The sequence below is a fragment of the Bubalus bubalis genome, chromosome 1 (genome assembly GCF_019923935.1).
Source record: "Bubalus bubalis isolate 160015118507 breed Murrah chromosome 1, NDDB_SH_1, whole genome shotgun sequence".
In the NCBI taxonomy this organism is placed as follows: Eukaryota; Metazoa; Chordata; class Mammalia; order Artiodactyla; family Bovidae; genus Bubalus; species Bubalus bubalis.
The window spans coordinates 174,357,502-174,377,973 of record NC_059157.1 but is presented as its reverse complement, the minus strand read 5'-3'; the positions used below and the strand labels follow the sequence as shown (position 1 = coordinate 174,377,973).

Genomic DNA, 20,472 nt, shown 5'->3' with positions numbered 1-20,472 from the left:
AGTAGTAGCAGGAGTTCTCAAAGGCACGTGCTATGTATTCATCTGGCTGTTTGGGTAAATGCTTCCTAGGGCACCAGGAAGGATCCCCTGATTGAGACACAGGTTCTATAACAGGCCCGGTGTCTTTTTAGCATTCATGGTCAACATGAAGTGGACAGGGGGGTAGTGGATCCTGAGAAGCATTTCAACTCTATGGCCAGGGGTATGACTTACATACATCATATGGCTAAAGAGTGTTAGCCCTCTGAATATGATGGAAGAAATGTATGTCACCACTTATGCTATGAGCAGCTTTAATAATGGGGATGATGATAGCAGCCAGCAAAGCCCCCAAAAGCCCAACTCACCAATTCCTCCCATAGGCCTGGGCCCCTTGACTGACCTGTTTGGTGAAGGTGGTCTCTGGCCACCTCAAACAAGCGCAGGTGCATGTTGGTGATGGGGTTGAAGGAGCCACAGGCCAGGAGCACCACAGGGATTCGGCTCTTCATCCTGTCAGACACATCCACACCCGCTGCTGCAGCCACCCTGCCTTCATTGGGACAAAAACTCACGTCAGAGAGTTGGCACCAAGACAAATGTACAATTGCTGAGATAACTGTGAAACTTGAATGGCATCTAAAAATTACAGTTAATGTGGATTTCTTGATTTTTATGATCGTCTGTTGTGGTTATGTAGGAAAATGGCCTTATCAGATATAAACAAAAAGTTTTTGTGGTTACAAAAGGAAAAGACAACTGTCCAAATCAGTGTCTCTGAACCACATACAGGCCATTATTTCTTACTTGTAAGATGACTGAGGAGGCAAGAATAACAACATTTACAGGAGGCTTAGCATGGTCAGGAACTGAGCCAAAGTATATCCCTTATCTCAACAAATCCTTCCAAGTCAATCCTGAGTGGTTACTTATAGGAGCTTAGAAGCTGCAAGGTCAAGACTGGAACCCAGGCAGCCTGACCTAGAAACCATGTTTTCTTGTAACCTCTATACTCTTCCTGTGCTTTGAGGGTCACCTTAGGGTCACCAGGGGCTTCCCTGGTGGCTCAGAGGTTAAAATGTCTGCCTGCAATGCGGGAGACCCGGGTTCAATCCCTGGGTCAGGAAGATCCCCTGGAGAAGGAAATGGCAACCCACTCCAGTATTCTTGCCTGGAGAATCCCATGGACAGAGGAGCCTGGTGGGCTACAGTCCACGGGGTCTCAAAGAGTCGGACACAACTGAGCGACTTCACTTTCACTTTCACTTTAGGGTCAAAAGGAGTATGTAAGATGCTCCAAATGCCACCTCTGATAGTGCAAATAGAAGTCACAATGCCCCAGAGCAGAGGAGTGGTACTTTTTAAAAACTTATTTTAAAATAATTTCAGACTTACCAAAAAAAGCTGCAAAATTTGTACAAAGAATTCCTATGCACAGAATCCCTAAATGTTAACATCTTAGCACACTTGTTATATATCATTTATTCTCTCTCTCCATATACACATGCATACATGTATATACCTATAAATAATTTTTTTCTGAAATGTCTGAAAATAAGTTGCAGACATAATATCTCTTTACCTCTAAATATTTCAGTATGTATTTTCTAAGAGTAAAGACATTTTCTTATATAACTGCAGAGAAATGATTAAAATCAGAAAATTAAGTACTATTAATTTACTATAAATTAAGTATAAATTAAGTACTATTAAGCTACAGTAGTATTATCTAATCTATAGATCTTCTCTGATTTCACCCATTGTTCTTTATCTGGAGTCCTAGCATTCTGAGGTGGGCAGGCTAACCCATTTGTCCCCTCACTCTGTAGCTTTCAGCACTGGGGAAAGTTGATTAAAGTAAGGTTAAGGTAAAGAGGTTGAAGTTTAAGGTTAAAGTAAAGCAGAAAACAGCCTGGGCTCCAGGACAGGCTGGCAGACAGGGCTGTCTTAACTCTGAGGCATTGCCTCCTACAGTGTTGGTGAAGTATTCAACTGGAGTTCAGGCCTTAGTTTGAATCCTAGTTCTGCCTCTAACTGGCTATGTGACCTAGTGCAAATCACAGTCCCTTTCAAGCCTTAGATTCTCCATATGCAGACATATGGAGTAATATGTCAGTAATAACGGGGACATTATTACTTACACTTACAGGGTTGTTGTAAGGATAAATGAACTATGGATGGAAAATGTCTGGGTGCACAGGAAGCATTTAATAAATAACCACTGTCACTGTGATGATGATGATGCAATGATAAAAAGGATGTTGCTGTTGACCACAGTGATGGAGGAGGGGAAGGGGAAAGGTGGTGGCAGTATGTTTGTGATTCAGTTCAGTTCAGACACTCAGTCGAGTCTGACTCTTTGCAACCCCATGAACCACAGCATGCCAGGACTCCCTGTCCATCACCAACTCCCAAAGTCCACTCAAACCCATGTACATTGAGTCGGTGATGCCATCCAACCATCTCATCCTCTGTCATCCCCTTCTCCTCCTGCCTTCAATCTTTCCCAGCATCAGGGTCTTTTCATATGAGTCAGCTCTTCGCATCAGGTGGCCAAAGTATTGAAGTCTCAGCTTCAACATCAGTCCTACTAATGAACACCCAGGACTGATCTCCTTTAGGATGGACTGGTTGGATCTCCTTGCAGCCCAAGGGACTCTCAAGAGTCTTCTCCAACACCACAGGTCAAAAGCATCAATTCTTCAGCGCTCAGCTTTCTTTATAGCCCAACACTGACATCCATACATGACTACTGGAAAAACCACAGCTTTGACTAGACAGACCTTTGTTGACAAAGTAATATCTTTGCTTTTCAATATGCTGTCTAGGTTGGTCATAACTTTCCTCCCAAGGAGTAAATGTCTTTTAATTTCATGACTGTAATCACCATCCACAGTGATTTTGGAGCCCAGAAAAATAAAGTCAGCCACTGTTTCCACTCTTTCCCCATCTATTTGCCATGAAGTGATGGGACTGGATGCCATAATCTTAGTTTTCTGAATGTTGAGCTTAAGCCAACTTTTTCACTCTCCTCTTTCACTTTCATCAAGAGGCTCTTTAGTTCTTCTTCACTTTCTGCCATAAGGGTAGTGTCATCTGCATATCTGAGGTTATTGATATTTCTCCCGGCAATCTTGATTCCAGCATGTGCTTACTCCAGCCCAGCGTTTCTCATGATGTACTTTGCATATAAGTTAAATAAGCAGGGTGACAATATACAGCCTTGACGTACTCCTTTTCCTATTTGGAACCAGTCTGCTGTTCCATGTCCAGTTCTAACTGTTGCTTCCTGACCTGCATACAGGTTTCTCAAGAGGCAGGTCAGGTGGTCTGGTATTCCCATGTCTTTCAGAATTTTCCACAGTCTATTGTGATCCACACAGTCAAAGGCTTTGGCATAGTCAATAAAGCAGAAATAGATGTTTTTCTGGAACTCTCTTGTTTTTTCCATGATTCGGTGGATGTTGGCAATTTGATCTCTGGTTCCTCTGCCTTTTCTAAAACCAGCTTGAACATCAGGAAATTCACGGTTCACGTATTGCTGAAGCCTGGCTTGGAGAATTTTGAGCATTACTTTACTAGCGTGTGAGATGAGTGCAATTGTGCAGTAGTTTGAGCATTCTTTGGCATTGCCTTTCTTTGGGATTGGAATGAAAACTGACCTTTTCCAGTCCTGTGGCCACTGCTGAGTTTTCCAAATTTGCTGGCATATTGAGTGCAGCACTTTCACAGCATCATCTTTCAGGATTTGAAATAACTCAACTGAAATTCCATCACTTCCACTAGCTTTGTTTGTAGTGATGCTTCCTAAGGCCCACTTGACTTCACATTCCAGATGTCTGGCTCTAGGTGAGTGATCATACCATCCTGATTATCTTGGTTGTGAAGCTCTTTTTTGTACAGTTCTTCTGTGTATTCTTGCCACCTCTTATTCATATCTTTTGCTTCTGTTAGGTCCCTACCATTTCTGTCCTTTATTGAGCCCATCTTTGCATGAAATGTTCCCTATCTCTAATTTTCTTGAAGAGATCTCTGCTGCTGCTGCTGCTGCTAAGTCGCTTCAGCCATGTCCAGACTCTGTGCGACCCCATAGATGGCAGCCCACTAGGCTCCTCTCTCCATAGGATTCTCCAGGCAAGAACACTGGAGTGGGTTGCCATTTCCTTCTCCAATGAATAAAAATGAAAAGTGAAAGTGAAGTCACTCAGTCATGTCTGACTCTTCACGACCCCATGGACTGCAGCCTACCAGGCTCCTCTGCCCATGGGATTTTCCAGGCAAGAGTACTGGAGTGGGTTGCCATTGCCTTCTCTGAAGAGATCTCTAGTCTTTCCCATTCTATTGTTTTCCTCTATTTCTTTGCACTGATTACTGAGGAAGGCTTTCTTATCTCCCCTTGCTATTCTTTGGAACTCTGCATTCAAATGGGTATATCTTTCCTTTTCTCCTTTGCTTTTTGCTTCCCTTCTTTTCTATTTTCTTTTTTTTTAATTTATTTTATTTTTAAACTTTACAAAATTGTATTAGTTTTGCCAAATATCAAAATGAATCCGCCACAGGTATACATGTGCTCCCCATCCTGAACCCTCCTCCCTCCTCCCTCCCCATACCATCCCTCTGGGTCGTCCCAGTGCACCAGCCCCAAGCATCCAGTATCGTGCATCGAACCTGGACTGGCAACTCGTTTCATACATGATATTTTACATGTTTCAATGCCATTCTCCCAAATCTTCCCACCCTCTCCCTCTCCCACAGAGTCCATAAGACTGTTCTATACATCAGTGTCTCTTTTGCTGTCTCGTACACAGGGTTATTGTTACCATCTTTCTAAATTCCATATATATGCGTTAGGATACTGTATTGGTGTTTTTCTTTCTGGCTTACTTCACTCTGTATAATAGGCTCCAGTTTCATCCACCTCATTAGAACTGATTCAAATGTAGTCTTTTTAATGGCTGAGTAATACTCCATTGTGTATATGTACCATAGCTTTCTTATCCATTCTTTTCACAGCTATTTTTAAGGCCTCCTCAGACAGCCATTTTGCTTTTTTGCATTTCTTTTCTTGGGGAAGTGGTCAACCACTTCCTTGATTCCTGTCTCCTGTACAATATCATGAACCTCCATCCATGGTTCATCAGGCACTCTGATTATCAGATCTAGTCCCTTAAATCTATTTCTCACTTCCACTGTATAATCACAAGGAATTTGATTTAGGTCATACCTGAATGGTCTAGTGGATTTCTCCACTTTCTTCAATTTCAGTCTGAATTTGGCAATAAGGAGTTCATGATCTGAGCCACAGTCAGCTCCTGGTCTTGTTTTTGCTGACTGTATAGAGCTTCTCCATCTTTGGCTGCAAAGAATATAATCAATCTGATTTCGGTGTTGACTATCTGGTGATGTCCATGTTTAGAGTCTTCTCTTGTGTTGTTGGAAGAGGGTGTTTGCTATGACCAGTGGGTTCTCTTGGCAAAACTCTATTACCCTTTGCCCTGCTTCATTCTGTACTCCAAGGCCAAATTTGCCTGTTACTCCAGGTGTTTCTTGACTTCCTTCTTTTGCATTCCAGTCCCCTATAATGAAAAGGACATCTTTTTTGGGTGTTAGTTCTAGAAGTTCTTGTAGGTCTTCATACAATTTTTCATGTTCAGCTCCTTCAGCATTACTGGTTGGGGCATAGACTTGGATTATCGTGATATTGAATGGTTTGCCTTGGAAATGAACAGAGATCATTCTGTCATTTTTGAGATTGCATCCAAGTACTGCATTTCAGACTCTTTTGTTGACCATGATGGCTACTCCATTTCTTTTAAGGGATTCCTGCCCACAGTAGTAGATGTAATGGTCATCTGAGTTAAATTCACCCATTCCAGTCCATTTTAGTTCACTGATTCCTATAATTTCAATGTTCACTCTTGCCATCTCCTGTTTGACCACTTCCAATTTGCCTTGATTCATGGACCTAACATTCCAGGTTCCTATGCAATATTGCTCTTTACAGCATCAAACCTGGCTTCTATCACCAGTCACATCCACAATGGGGTGTTGTTCTTGCTTTGGCTCCATCCCTTTTTTCTTTCTGGAGTTATTTCTCCACTGATCTCCAGTAGCACATTGGGGACCTACCAACCTGGGGAGTTCATCTTTCAGTGTCCTATCTTTTTGCCTTTTCATACTGTTCATGGGGTTCTCAAGGCAAGAATACTGAAGTGGTTTGCCATTCCCTTCTCCAATGGACCACATTCTGTCACATTCTGTCAGACCTCTCCACCATGACCCATCCGTCTTGGGTGGCCCCACACAGCATGGCTTAGTTTCACTGAGTTAAACAAGGCTGTGGTCCATGTGATTGGCTAGCTGTCTGTGATTGTGGTTTCAGTCTATCTGCCCTCTGATGCCCTCTCTCAGTGCCTACCATCTTACTTGGGTTTTTCTTGGCAGTTTTCAAAAAGGCTCCTTGTGACCCTCACTTGCTGGTATTTACCTGTAGACCCCTCTCGTTGAATGTGGACAGGACCACTAGACTCCTCACTAGAGGATTCCACTTCTCAGAGAAGGTTACAAAGTCTCTGGCTTCCCTCTTGTTCACCTCTTTCAATTTCTCTCTTGCTCAGTCTGAAGAATTTGGCGACTATGTTGTGAGCTCCTCATGGAGAGACCCATGGGGCAAAGAACTGAAAGTCCTCTGGTGATGACAGCCTGCGAGAAACTGAGTCCTGCTAACAACCATGGGAGAGAATGTGGAAGTGGATCTATCCCAGCTGAGTCTTTAGATGAGACCAGAGCCCCACAAACACCTTGACTGCAACCCTGTAAGAGACTCTGAACCAGACACCCCGATTCAGTGGAGCCGTCTCTAGATTCCTGACTCACAGAAACTGTGAGATGATAAATGTGTGACATTTTAAGCTGCTGTGTTTGGGGGTAATTCGTTATGCAGCAACAGGTAACTAATAGAGTGACCAACAAGAGGCATGCATTTACTTCTTCCTTACTCCTCTTGCTATGTTGGCCTTGGCAGTAATTCTGCAGTTAAAAGGGTAACATGGATAGTCTCTGATTACTGGAACCTGGTTCCTCTCTGTACTGGAGGAAACTGTTTTAATCTGGCCCCTGCTGCTGCTTGTACCAGCTGTATCCAACTACTACTTGCTTCCCACTTTATAGTCTAGCTGTGATAAACTTCTTGTCAGTGGTTTCTCTGTGAGCTCCTCATGGCCTCCTGCTTCACCTTCAAATGCTTCGATTTTTGGTTGGCTAACAAGTTTGTTTGGGTTTTCCATAACATCTTAAACTTTCTGGCCAACCCAATATATGCTACTTTAGTTTCTTCCAACTGGAATACTCACAGCACATCCCAATCTGTTAAGACCCAACTCAGGTGATCATATTACTTATGTGACTTCAATCATTATCTCCTGATTGCCTGCTAGGCGTTTGTTATCAGTTAGGGAGGTATTTGGCTGCAAGTTCCAGAATCTAATCTCAACGACTTAAACAAATAAAGGTTTATTTGTTTTCCACATGATGAAATATCTAGAAGTAGGCAGCAGCTGGCACTGGATCACTGGCTCAACAATATCCTACAGTTTGCTCACTTTTCCCTCGTGGTCACAAGAGGTCATCAAGATTGCTGCTGTAGCCACATCCATCATGACTATAATCAAGCAGGAAGAAGGAGCAAAGAGCTATACAGACTAGATTCTCCTCTTAAGCAAGAACACAAAAGTTTTTAAAGAACTTTTCTGTAGATTTTGCTTCTGCCTCATGGCCATAGGTCCAGTGGCCACTCTAGGCAAGAGAAGCTGGAAGAGCAAGTCTTTAGCTTTGTAGCCTCCAGTTTGGAAGCAGTAGGGAAAAGGGAGTTGGGAATAGGATTAGTTAATTCACAGCATCTGCCACAATGGCTTTTCTGATACCTAGGCTAACTGATCTCTGCTCACCTTTAGTAAGTCACATACCACATTTTTTGGAAAAACCTATTCTTGTGTCTGTCTTCCCAACCAGAGAGTAAGCCCCTTAAGAGAAGGAGTGGTGTTTTCTTCATTTTTGATCTCAACTTCCAGCACAGAGCCTGGCCCAGAGGAGGCCTGGGTGGAGACTGAAAGGGCACCAGCCAGCTGGCCAGTGGACCCATGTCCTATTACTGGGAAGGCTTAAGCACCTTCTCAGGTACAAAGAGAAGTTGTCCTGGGAGTATTCTGAGCTACAGTGGTGTAAAGATAAAACAAGTCTCAACTGAGGCAGGCTGTGGTTTGCTTCTCACTTCCTTTGAGGCAGCAGGGACACCCCCTACTATGTGAGAAGAAAGTAGCCTGCGTGTGAGAACTGCTGCCCCTGGCTTTTTCCAGGGGAGGGCCGATCTTTAATGAGAGAGTATTTGCAGAGTGTGCTGAGCTACTCACAGAAGCAGCCTTGTGATGAGTGTAGCTGAAGAGGATGGCTGGTTTTTTTTTGTTGTTTGTCTTTTTTTTTTTAAACAATTGTTAGGAGGCCTTTCAAAATTCTATTTTATTTTGACAAAATATGTTTTTAGAGCCCTTAAAACATCTAACTGCAGCATCTCAGGTAACCTGGGGTTTTGATGCATTTTCCCAAAGTCCCCAGAAACTGTAAATTAGAACATTAGTTTGAATGGCGGCATCAATGTGATGCAGTGCCATGTTGGGAAGGAGAATAAATCATATGTAGCAAGTGTCTGTCTGTCTTTTCTTTCCTCGCATGGGCACCTGGAACCACGCTGCTCTGAGAGAGACTTGCCCTGTCTTAACCGTGCCTCAGGCGGGAGGATGCAGTGGGCATACGTTGCCAGGCTCAGGAACAAAGTCAGTGCACCTGCATTGTTGCATCATTTGTACACTCCAGCTGGCTTCAACTAAACACCCTCCCAAGCCCAAACCCAGAGAGCGGGGACGGCTTCGGCGAGGATCAGGATACAATAGCTTCAATTAGATATTAATTAGAGATGTAAAGAGTAATAGAATGGGGATAGCTCAGTAGGAAAATTCAGTGGAGAAAAGAGGCTGAGTAGCTTGGTTTACGCGGGAGACCAATAAAACTTCAAGACAAGAAGTTTGCACCACTTACGTAGGCTGCAGGCATCCTTCCGGTCTCCCGAAGGAGAGGAGACACTGAGGCCTCCCCGGTCGGATCTTAGAAGCCCAGGCATAATTAATTAGCAAGCATGGCGGGTTCCGCGCTCCAGATGGAGACTCAGCCAGAATTTGAGAGAGAGCGCGACATGGGGAGACCAAGTTTCGGTGAACAAGGCCCGCACTTTATTTTCCAAAGTAGTTTTTATACTTTAAGTTAATGGGGGAAGGGGTAGAGTCATGCAGTAAGCCAGGCTTTCTTCCTGAAAGCTTATCATATGCAAAAGTTTAGGTGATTTGCATCATCTTCTGGCCCAGAGGCCTGTTAACATTTTAAGACCCTTTCTTCAGAAAACTTATTTTTCTCTAAAGGTGATTAGTCAAGCGCCACCCTCCAAAAGCATTAGATAAAGTTGCATTCCTACAGAGCAAAGGTGTGGTGGGCTGTAACAAGAAAAAGAATTAACTCAAGGGTCCCAGGTTACAAACATTAAAGCTACTATTTACACCAATTATATTAATCAATACACTGCCAGGGACACAGCAGGTAAGGGATATGGAGACTTAGCAGCAAACATTGGCCCAAGAAGTGAAAAACCCTTCACCAATACAATTTCTAATCAATCTTTTAACTGCTCAAAGGAATCTGTGTTTAGACAGTTTAGAACATCTCCTGCCTCTCACAGTTGGGAGGCTCTGAGCAATCACATGTGGCTGGAAAAACCTATTCAGGCAGGCTAGAGGACTTCCAAAGGAATTTGTAGGTTGAAACACTGTCACACCCAGGAATTGTTAACTGGAGCTGTAAGCTAACTCTTTTTTCAGAGAGAGGTAGTGGGGGACAGCCCCCGTAAAGTCAGAGGTGTAGGTGAAAGCACAAAGCAGAAAGTAGGCAGACTCTGGTTTGGAGGGTAGATGCTCGAGAATTTCCAGGGGGACTCCTGAGGCTCGATCCCGCCTTTGCCTATGCCGAGTCTCCTTCCTCATGACCTTTGTCATGGGCGGAGTTACTCACGCTGGCTCCCGGCAGTGATAGAATTCCAGTTGAGCTATTCCAGATCCTGAAAGATGATGCTGTGGAAAGTGCTGCACTCAATATGCAATATGCACTCAATATGCAATATGCCGGCTCCTGGCACCAGAGGAATACAATGACAGGTCTGAGACGGACTCCCTCCTGGGGTCTACCAGAGAATAAACCCGGCTCAAATTTGAGCACATCTCAAAAGCTGGATGCATGCCATAAATGACTCATCTATAAAACAGAATTAAAAAGAGAAAAAAAAGTGACTCATCTGCTCTATCATGTCATAGTATCCAGTGAGATGAAGCAAGCGTGGGGGACTTTTGCTACTGGGAAACGCTTCTCATCAAGAAGCATTTAGTGGGAAGTCCACAGAATGAGCAGTAATTGTAGCTGAAGGGTTTAACAAGTAGAGAAAGCGGCACACGGTCTTGGAATTTATCATTAAGCTGGAGGCAAGGCAAACAGATTCCACCTTTGGATCTTGCCTGCTACTGTACAGTCATCCCAACAGCGTCTCATCGTGCTGTGTACTCAGTCGTGTCCTACGCTTTGTCCGACCCCATGGACTGTAGCCTGCCAGGTTCCTCTGTGTATGGGATTATCCCATCAAGAACACTGGAGTGGGTTGCCAGGCCCTTCTTCAAGGGATCTTGCCAAACGAGGGATTGAAGCCATCTCTCTTGTGTCTCTTGCATTAAGTGGATTCTTTACCACTGTACCACCTAGGAAGCCCAATAGCCTCTCATCGTTTCCTCAGATACAACACGATACTCCTTTCTCCTCACTTGTGCAAATACTCTTCCAACCATCTGAAACACCAACCTTGGTCCTGTCTTCAAGGCTTTATTCTTAGTCTCTACCCAGTGCCTCCCTCTCCCACTGTACTAACTGTACCTGTTACATATTACACATTTATCACTTTCTTCTTTCATCGGACCACAGACCTGTCATTGCTTTGTTTCCAGGTCACTCTTCCTCAAGTAGAAGGTGAACTCCTACAGGGAAGTTTCTTATTCATCTAGGCCCTTTAACTCCTGCAAAGTGCTGGCACACAGGTGCTCAGGAATGTGTGTGGTGGCATGAATGAGAGAATGAGGGACTGTTTCTGACCAGTTCAGCTCAGTTCAGTCTCTCAGTCATGTCTGACTCTTTGCGACCCCATGAATTGCAGCACACCAGGCCTCCCTGTCCATCACCAACTCCCGGAGTTCACTCAAACTCGTGTCCATCAAGTCGGTGATGCCATCCCCAGACATCTCATCCTCTGTTGTCCCCTTCTCCTCCTGCCCCCAATCCCTCCCAGCATCAGAGTCTTTTCCAATGAGTCAACTCTTTGCATGAGGTGGCCAAAGTACTGGAGTTTCAGCTTTAGCATCATTCCTTCCAAAGAACACAAGGACTGATCTCCTTTAGAATGGACTGGTTGGATCTCCTTGAAGTCCAAGGACTCTCAAGAGTCTTCCCCAACACCACAGTTCAAAAGCATCAATTCTTCGGTGCTCAGCCTTCTTCACAGTCCAACTCTCACATCCATACATGACTACTGGAAAAACCATAGCCTTGACTAGATGGACCTATGTTGGCAAAGTAATGTCTCTGCTTTTGAATATGCTATCTAGGTTGGTCATAACTTTCCTTCCAAGGAGTAAGTGCCTTTTAATTTCATGGCTGCAATAACTATCTGCAGTGATTTTGGAGCCCCCAAAATAAAGTCTGACACTGTTTCCACTGTTTCCCCATCTATTTCCCATGAAGTGATGGGACCAGATGCCATGATCTTCGTTTTCTGAATGTTGAGCTTTAAGCCAACTTTTTCACTCTCCTCTTTCACTTTCATCAAGAGGCTTTTTAGTTCTTCACTTTCTGCCATAAGGGTGGTATCATCTGCATATCTGAGGTTATTGATATTTCTCCCGGCAATCTTGATTCCAGCTTGTGCTTCTTCCAGCCCAGTGTTTCTCATGATGTACTCTGCATATAAGTTAAGTAAGCAGGATGACAACATACAGCCTTGACGTACTCCTTTTTCTCTTTGGAACCAGTCTGTAGCAATGTCCTTTTCAGATAGTGACTTCCTCTCTTTGCTTGTCCAAAGCAGTCAAGACTATGCCTTCCAGGGATATAAGCTGACCTTCCCAGCTTCCCAGAAGCACCCAAGGCCCTTCTCCAAGACCCCAGTCTACCCAATGCTGAAATCAAACAAGATGTTCCTGCCCTGTTGTACCACCTCTGATGCCAGGATCCCATGAACAGGGATATACAGGCCTCCTGCACACTGACACCAAGGTCATTCCTCTGCCCTGATGGTCATCAGTTGTGGCTTTGCCAGGTGAGAAGACTATGAAGGTGTTATTAAATTAAGGATCAGAAATGGGGAGGGTACCTTGGATTATCCAAGGTGGGCCTAATTTTAACATGATTAGGATCCTAATAAGAAGGAGGCAGGACAGTCACACAGGGAAAGACGTAAGGACCAAAGCAGTGATCAAGAGGCAAGAAGATGCTCTGTGGCTAGCACTAAGACGGAGGGAGGGGCCGTGGCCCAGCAGTGCACGTCGGGCCCACAAGGAAACAGAGACTTGCCTAGAGCTTCGAGAAGGAGTGCCACCTTGCCGACACCTTGACTTCTGACTTCTGACCTCCTGAATTATAAGAAAATAAAATTGTGTTGTTTTAAGCCAATAATGTGTGGTAGTTTGTTATAGCAGTTGCAGCAAACTCATACACTCACTTCTTTGGGGCAGGTTCTCGAGATGACCTTCAAACCGGGGCAGGAAAGGCTCAGGGATTGAGCCAGTAAGGAGGATATGAAAGAGTGTGTCGGGCACAGGGACCAGCATTGCAAAGGTTCAGAAACCACCACTTAAGGAAGGTGATGAACACGCTGGCTATGTGACCCTATGTGACGTGAGCCATTGTGCAGGCGGCCCAAGGTAAGGGTGCAGAGAGTGCAAGGATCACGCAGGCCTCCAAGGGGTCTGGGGGGGGGGCGGTGTCTAGATTTCATCTTATAGGCAATGAGGAACCTCTGAAGGATTTTAAGAGCTCTCAAGACCCCCCCCCCGCCTAGGATGGTGTGCAAGGAAGCAAGCCCCAGGATGGCTGCTACCCCCAGGGCCCTCTGCCTGGCAAAGGTTAGGCAGTCCCCAGCTTCCCAGAGGATGACTTTTCCTGTTGCCTACATTTCACCTCAATCACCAGGTAATGTGTGCTGGCCAGTGACCCCACACGCACTAAATTCTAACAAATGTAACACTCAGCCCATTTGTCACAGGCCATCGCAGAGACACAGAAAGGAAAGGCGAGCCGGGAAGGTTAAGTGTTGTTCCTGCAGATGTAATGTACTAATGCTCATTGCTGGGAAGGCAGTCAATTTACCTTTCCCTGCGGAGAGTAACTCTAATGCGACCTGGCCTGGGGAAAGTGGTTGAAAACATCCGTTTATTTTAGACATAAAGCAGATGGCTTCGGGCAGAATAGAAATGGATTCCACAAACATCTTTCATTACACAGACCTCTTGACTGGACTCCTCGTCTTAAAGAAAACAAGAGATGCAGTTTGATTTGTTGAGTTGATGAGCACAGTTTTCAGGACCCAGGGAGAGCATCCCCATCTGCATGACTGTGTCAACTTCTCCAGGGCAATCAACCTTCACGCAAACTCTGGGGCACTTTTTCTTTCAACTTTACCAGATTTGCTCGCTGTTGCTATGGGCACGCAGTACTGCTAAGAACAAAAGCAGACCCGGCCTCCTCTGTCGTGTGAGGCACCTCCGCCAGGCACCCCTTGGAGGAAACAAACATGCCAATTAAGCACTCATCCTAATTATGAGGATCGCAGGAAAGCAGGCAGCCTGGCTCTTCAGTTCTGAGAACTTTCAAAAGATTTGGAGGAGGCCAAGGAATGGAACGTGGTCTCTTGCAACCCCACACTTAGGAGCTGGGACTGATTTCACTGTTATAGGAGGGAGGAAGTGAGTAGCAGCTACAGGGTTTGTTGAGTGACAGGCTGGGTACTGTGCAGAAACCTTACGCACATTGGTGCTGATTCTTCCAACGTGCCTGGAAGGAAAGGGTTGGTGCCTGAGTTCTGGTGAAGAGTCTAATCAACTTCTCCGAGCCTCAGTCACATGGAAAATGGAGATAATTACACATACCTCTTAGGGCTGTCTTGAGGGTCATCGGAGTTGACCCACTTAGCACAGTTCCTGGCCCATAGTGGGTTCTCCAGGAATATTAGCTCCTTTCTCTTCCCTTCCATTATACTTAAAACAGAATTCATCAACCTCACATCCACTTCCACATACCTGTTCACTTTGCTTGAAAAAGAGCCTACCATTTCATAGCCACCCATGACCAAAACCTGGCAGGCTTTAGGAATACGTCAGCATTCCCAACCTGGGAGGTAACTCGCTCAGATCAGCTTGAGTTGCTGCCATAGGAGAGGGCTCCCCTAAAAGACCACTCACATATCACTGCTGTGGTTTCTTTTCATTTGTTTTTTTTAGTTGCTAAGTTGTGTCTGACTCTTTTTGTGACCCCCATGGACTGCAGTCTGCCAGGCTCCTCTGTCCATGGGATTTTCCAGGCAAGAGTGGGTTGCCATTTCCTTCTCCAGGGGAATCTTCTCGACCCAGGGATCAAACCCATGTCTCCTGCATTGGCAAGTGGATTCTTTACTTCTGAGCCACCTAGGAAGCCTAGTTTCTAGGCTAGTTCTAGCTGTAACAATCAACTTGAAGCATCACTTATCTTAGAATTGAGTTGAGTTGATATCGAGAAGCAGAGGAATGAATAGTTTAATGTCACTCAGGTAGAAACAGCATCTTCTTAAGTTGAAGAAACCTGCCCCAAATCACAGCCAACTCACCAACTTCAAATAAAGATGGTATCAGAGGAGGTAACTGGTGAGAAGCAGTGCCTGGGGTCTGCTATGAGGAGCATGAAGTAGCAGTCTGTGCTAGTGCCTTGGAGGTACAGGGCTAAATGAAATCTGGCCCTGTCCTCCTAATCCTGCAGGTACTGAGGACATCAGGCAGGACAGAGTCTGCAGCGAGCTCCCAGCATTCCCTCTCCCAGTCTTTGGCTGGGCATGCTGCTGCATTCCCAGTGTCCTGTGCAGCAGGGTGAGGCCACAAGACTAAGGCCTGGCCAGTGATCTATGAATAGAAGTGTTGAGTGGGACTTCCAGTAACTCTATTTAAAAGGGAAAGGCATGCCTTTCTCCTCTTCTCCCTTCCTGCTGTCTAGAACATGATTACTGGAGTATGGCAGCTAGCTTGGACCTTGAGGATGATGACCAACTCCAGGCTTGGCAGAGAATAACCCAAGAGAAGGGCTTTTCTGGTAGCTCATCTGGTAAAGAATCTGTCTGCAATGCAAGAAACTCCAGTTTGATTTCTAGGTCAGGAAGTTCCCCTGGAGAAGAGATAGGCTACCCATTCCTGTATTCCTAGGCTTTACTGGTGGCTCAGATGATAAAGAATCTGCCTGTAATGTGGGAGACCTGGGTTCAATCCCTGGGTCAGGAAGATCCCCTGGAGGAGAGCATGGCAACCCACCCCAGTATTCTTGCCTGGAGAATCCCCATGGACAGGGGAACCTGGTGAGCTACAATCCATGCGGTTCCAAAGAGCAAGCCAAGAGAAAGTCAGGACCCTGAGGACCTAGATTGCTGACCTCCAGGTGTTTTTGTTTTTTTAAACTGAGGAGAGAAATAATCTCCTAAATCACTATTATTTTCTATTTTCTGTTATATGCAACTAAACCTAAATCGGTTTAGGTTGAGGGAATGGCTACCCACTCTAATATTCTTGCCTGGGAAGTTCCATGGACAGAGGAGCCTAGTGGGCTACAGTCCATGGGGTCACAAACAGTCAGACACGACTGAGCAACTAACACACACACAAGGAATGTTTATTGAATTTGGATATAAACAATGAAAAGTGTGTAAACTTTTAAGTTTCTATTGTCCCTGTTAAACCTATTTTATATACAGAAACTTATATGGATATTGTTTGAAAGGGAAAATACACCTAACAAAAAATTCTACCATCACTTAATTTTGTATATGAATTTTTCATAGGAGGAAAAATCCCTACTCAGGACTCTAGAAGGCTGAAATGTGCAGTAGTGAATCTGCTTTTCTGTGGATCACAAAAGCCAGACTCTGTTCTATCTCCTTCCCCCCAAAACAGATTCCTTATGGTGCGCTGTCGCACTCTGCTTCGAGTGGGCATTTGCCATATGGCTTGGCAGTTTAACGGTTTTCTGATACTCGACAAAAATGAAGCACAATCATTTTGCAAGGAGTTTGCGTTCCTAGATGGGTCTTTTCCAAATAACAGCTGTGCCTCAAAATTGAGTTACTCAATTTGCAATTTGTGGACACAATACTCAAACATTTACAAGTGAGCAAAACCTCAAATCACTTGGGCTATTTCCAGACTTCAGAGTTTATGAAGTTTTTAGCAATGTTATGAGTGTGCAGCTGTCGACAAGCTCAAGCCAACGTCTCTGAACCATCAGACCCAGCAGGCAGCAATGATGTCCTACTTACTTAGCAGGCATGTGGAGCCGACCACAAACCATCAGGGGAGAAAGAACATGAGGGAGAGAGAGAAGTCTCATGCCAAAGTCCACAGACTAACTCCCCATTCCTTCCTCTCTGCTTCCTCTCCCAACTGTAGAGATGACACCCAAATCTACTGCACTACTTGTGACCCCGCTATGGGCCCCTATAGGTCCATGGAGGGCCATCTGTCACTGGCTTGATAGCAAGCCAGACAGACATGGATTCAAAGCCAATAAGTACTTCCAAACTGAGTGACCTTGAGCATGTCAGTCAGGAGAGGCCAGGTGAGGTACATTAACAAACAACCCCCAAATCTCAGTAGCTTAAAACAATGAAAGTTTATTTCATGTTCCTTTAGACGCCCAGTCCTTGCTTACTAAGGGCTCTGCTCTGTCATCTTTATCCTCAATCCAGGACCCAAGTCAGTGGAGGAGTCACTATCTGGAATAGTCAGTCACTGTAGCAGAGAAAAAGGCTCTGGAAGGTCAAATGGGCACATGTCACTTCCAGCAAACCCACCTGACTTCAACAAGCTAGAAAATATAATCTGACTCTGTGTCCTGAAGTTAGAGAGCCAGAAATATTTGGTGAATAGCCCTGTAGTTATGAGTTAAATCAACTCTCTGAGCCTCAGTGACCCATATGGAAAATGGAGATAATTACACATACCTCCTCAGATTGTCATGAAGATTTTTGGAATTGACCAGGTAGGGTACTCAGAACAGTGCTGGCCTATATGAGGGTCTCCAGAACTTCTAACCATTCCGTGTGTCCAAAACAGAATTCACCACCTCCCACACCTGCTTCTGGACTGCCTGTACCCCTTATCTGTGTTTTCAGTCACTAATGATCAAGACCTACCAGTTAGCTATGACACTTCTTCATCCTTCCTCATGTCTCTCCAATACAATTAGCCTCCAAGTGCATCCAATATTCTTTGCATGAGGTCACCTTTCATCACAACTGAGACCTGCTCTACTAGAGGATTTCATCACTTTCTTGTACCAATTAGGGCAAGTGCAAATAAGAGACAGGAGCTCTGGTTATCTCAATTCCCCTCCCCACCAGAAGCAAAGCAGTGAAGGAGCATGGCGTGATCAGAAGGCCATCAGGCCACTGCACGGAATAAAGGAAGAGCTGAACGTGAGATTTCAGGATGGCCTGGGGACAGGACAGTGTCACAGTCCCAGCCTGGGTGGGGTCCCATGGTACACACCTGGTGACTGGGGCTCTCCCCAGTGTACAATGCTGTTCCCGGAGAGGGGCAGTGGATGTGGACTGGACAGTCACCCCCATCCCCAGTGAGGGCTTTCACATGTGATAAGGTGAGAGAAACTCTTGAATCACCTCTCCACCACCAATATGGCCCCAATCCAATCTTTTCTCAATATTCTGAGCAGATGAACTAGTTCTAAAGTTTGGGTTCAATCACTCAGATCAATGTGATAAACTATTGAGTGTTTACTGTGCACCAAGCACTTTACAAAATCTGGGCCTTTGTGCTAAGCCAGCAATAAAATCTTCAGTAATTTTGTTGTCTACTGGCATTTATGAGCTAGGTCAGCTCCTTCATCTGGCATCAGAAGTAGACTTGGAGACTCTGGCCTCATTCCACCTCTCCTAATTGTCTCCTGACTGTTCTCTCTGTTCCCTCCGTGTGCTCCACCTCCTCACCAAGCTGGGACCACCTGCCACATTCTGATGAGTCTTCTGAGTCTTTCTGCTTCTGGGGGTGGGGTGGGGGGGTCGTCTCTGTTTAAGCCACTTCCTAGAGATAGAATCTCTTCTAAGCCAACCCTCCCACAGAGCTCCCCCTGGTGGCCCACCTGGAAGTCAAGTGTTCCTTTTTCTGACCTCTTCAAGGTCTATAAGGTTGAGTCCTCACACTTTTCTTGCAGAATAGACTGTAAAGCCCTGAGGGCAAGGATCCCAGTGCTTCTCATGAAGAGTTGAAGGTGGATAAGGAATATTCACCTTATTCATTGGGGGACAAGGTAAAAGTGAAAAGTAGATGAAAATGGGAGCCAGGGAGCACTGATCTAGGCTGAAGCAGGAAGAGGCAGCTGAGGAAACATCCTCCAAACCAGAAGAGCAGAGCCCCAGGTTTGTCCACCCTCCCAACTTCCTTTCCCCCTTGCTTCCAACAACCAACACTTCCTGGTCTCCAATCTGCTTTATTTTAACCCATTCAAACTTCCGTCTCGCAATCTGGGGTGTCAGCTCCCTTTGGGACTGGAATTTTGCTCTCACCCCATGAACTGTGTCTGCTGTCTTGTCCAGGCCCCATCCAGGATCCTGATTCCTCCTTCAGACACATCATCTGACTCCTTTGCTCCCTCTCTTGTCTCTGCCCAGGCCTTGTCCAGGGTGCATGCCCAAGGCCCTGCTCCAGTCCAACAGGGGGCAGTGAGACAGTTAGTGTTGGGAAAGCCATTCCAGACCCTCTATAGCCCTGGAGTGGGGGGGGGGGGGGGGGCTTTCCTATATGGCAGCAAAATGCAGAACTGTTCATAATGACACCAGGGGATGGCACCAGGGACCTTCTAGGGACCAAACCTCAAAACCGGCAGCCATCTGGGCTCTTCCTCCTCCCTGGCCTTGACAGCCTGTCAGTTCCACCTCTGTAATATCTTTATTATCCAGCTCTCTCTCAAATTCCACAGTTGTTGTCTTGGACTGGGGCTCATTATTTCTCAATTGGACCTGAGTGCACTCTTCGTCTGTTTTCTGTCTCCAGTCACACCTCTGATACACCCTCAGCTCAGCTGCCCAAGGGATCTTTTAACATGCACATCTGGTTCCCTGCTAAATCCTCTGCCACCCAATCAGATTCTGAGTAATGTTGAAATTCCTGAGCATGGCATCCATAAACCCTTATAATCTGGTCATGACCTGTTTCACCAGGCTCATCACTTACCTTCCAACCCCTCTCTGTGCTCCATCCAACTGCCTTCTATTCTATCCCAAGTTCCTCTGGACTGAATTTTAGGACCAGTCTTAAAATCAAATTAAAAATTCTAACAAAGAAGGCAACTTGTTTACCTTGCTTGTTTATTCATTCACTTGAAAAGAAAACAAGTTGCTGCTGCTGTCAAGCTTCTCCAGGCATGGGGCAGAGGGGTGGAGAGGGTGTGACAGGGAGCTCCTGAAATACCTGGAAAGCTGAGGAGCTGGCTGGGACCTCCATGAAGGCAGGACAGGCCAGTGGAGGCCGAGGGAGATGCTGGCAAGTCTTTCTTCTGAAAGATAGGTGTTCACTTGAGAATGTCACTGGGCACAATATAACCAAGTCCAGAGCAATCCTTTCCCATCTCATGTAATATAATTTCCTCCAGAAATTATAAGCCGAGCAGCCCATCTTGCCTTCTTTATTGAGTTATAAGCAGAATGCAATGGTCATGAGCAGATAACTGCAAATCTGTGCAGTGATCTATGAAGTCAGATCAGACTTGAGCCAGGTTTTGGACTGTGATTAATTAAAATTTTTAACCAAGTTCATTCAACATATATTTAATGCTATGGACAATCACTTTTGTGCTGGTCAGAGATGAGGGCCAAATGGTAGGCAGTTCATAGAAATTACTGCAGCCTCTATGAATCTTTAACAGACAAATCTTGTCTTGTTTCTTGCCTGTTACTGCTTCAGAATCCACTAGCAGGAGAGGCAGCACAGGCCCTGCCCACATCTCCAAGGAAGCTGATACGCGGGTCAACATCTCTCATGCATACAAGGACATGTGTACTCAAACAATGAAGCCCAAGGAGCACTTCTGGCCTTGAATTGAGGTTACCTGTGC

At 45.3% G+C, this 20,472-nt stretch overlaps 1 pseudogene; it reads right to left on the bottom strand.

The window, feature by feature from the left end:
• Nucleotides 1–20,472, bottom strand: part of LOC102401361 — a 170,823-nt pseudogene that overhangs the window by 109,597 nt on the left and 40,754 nt on the right.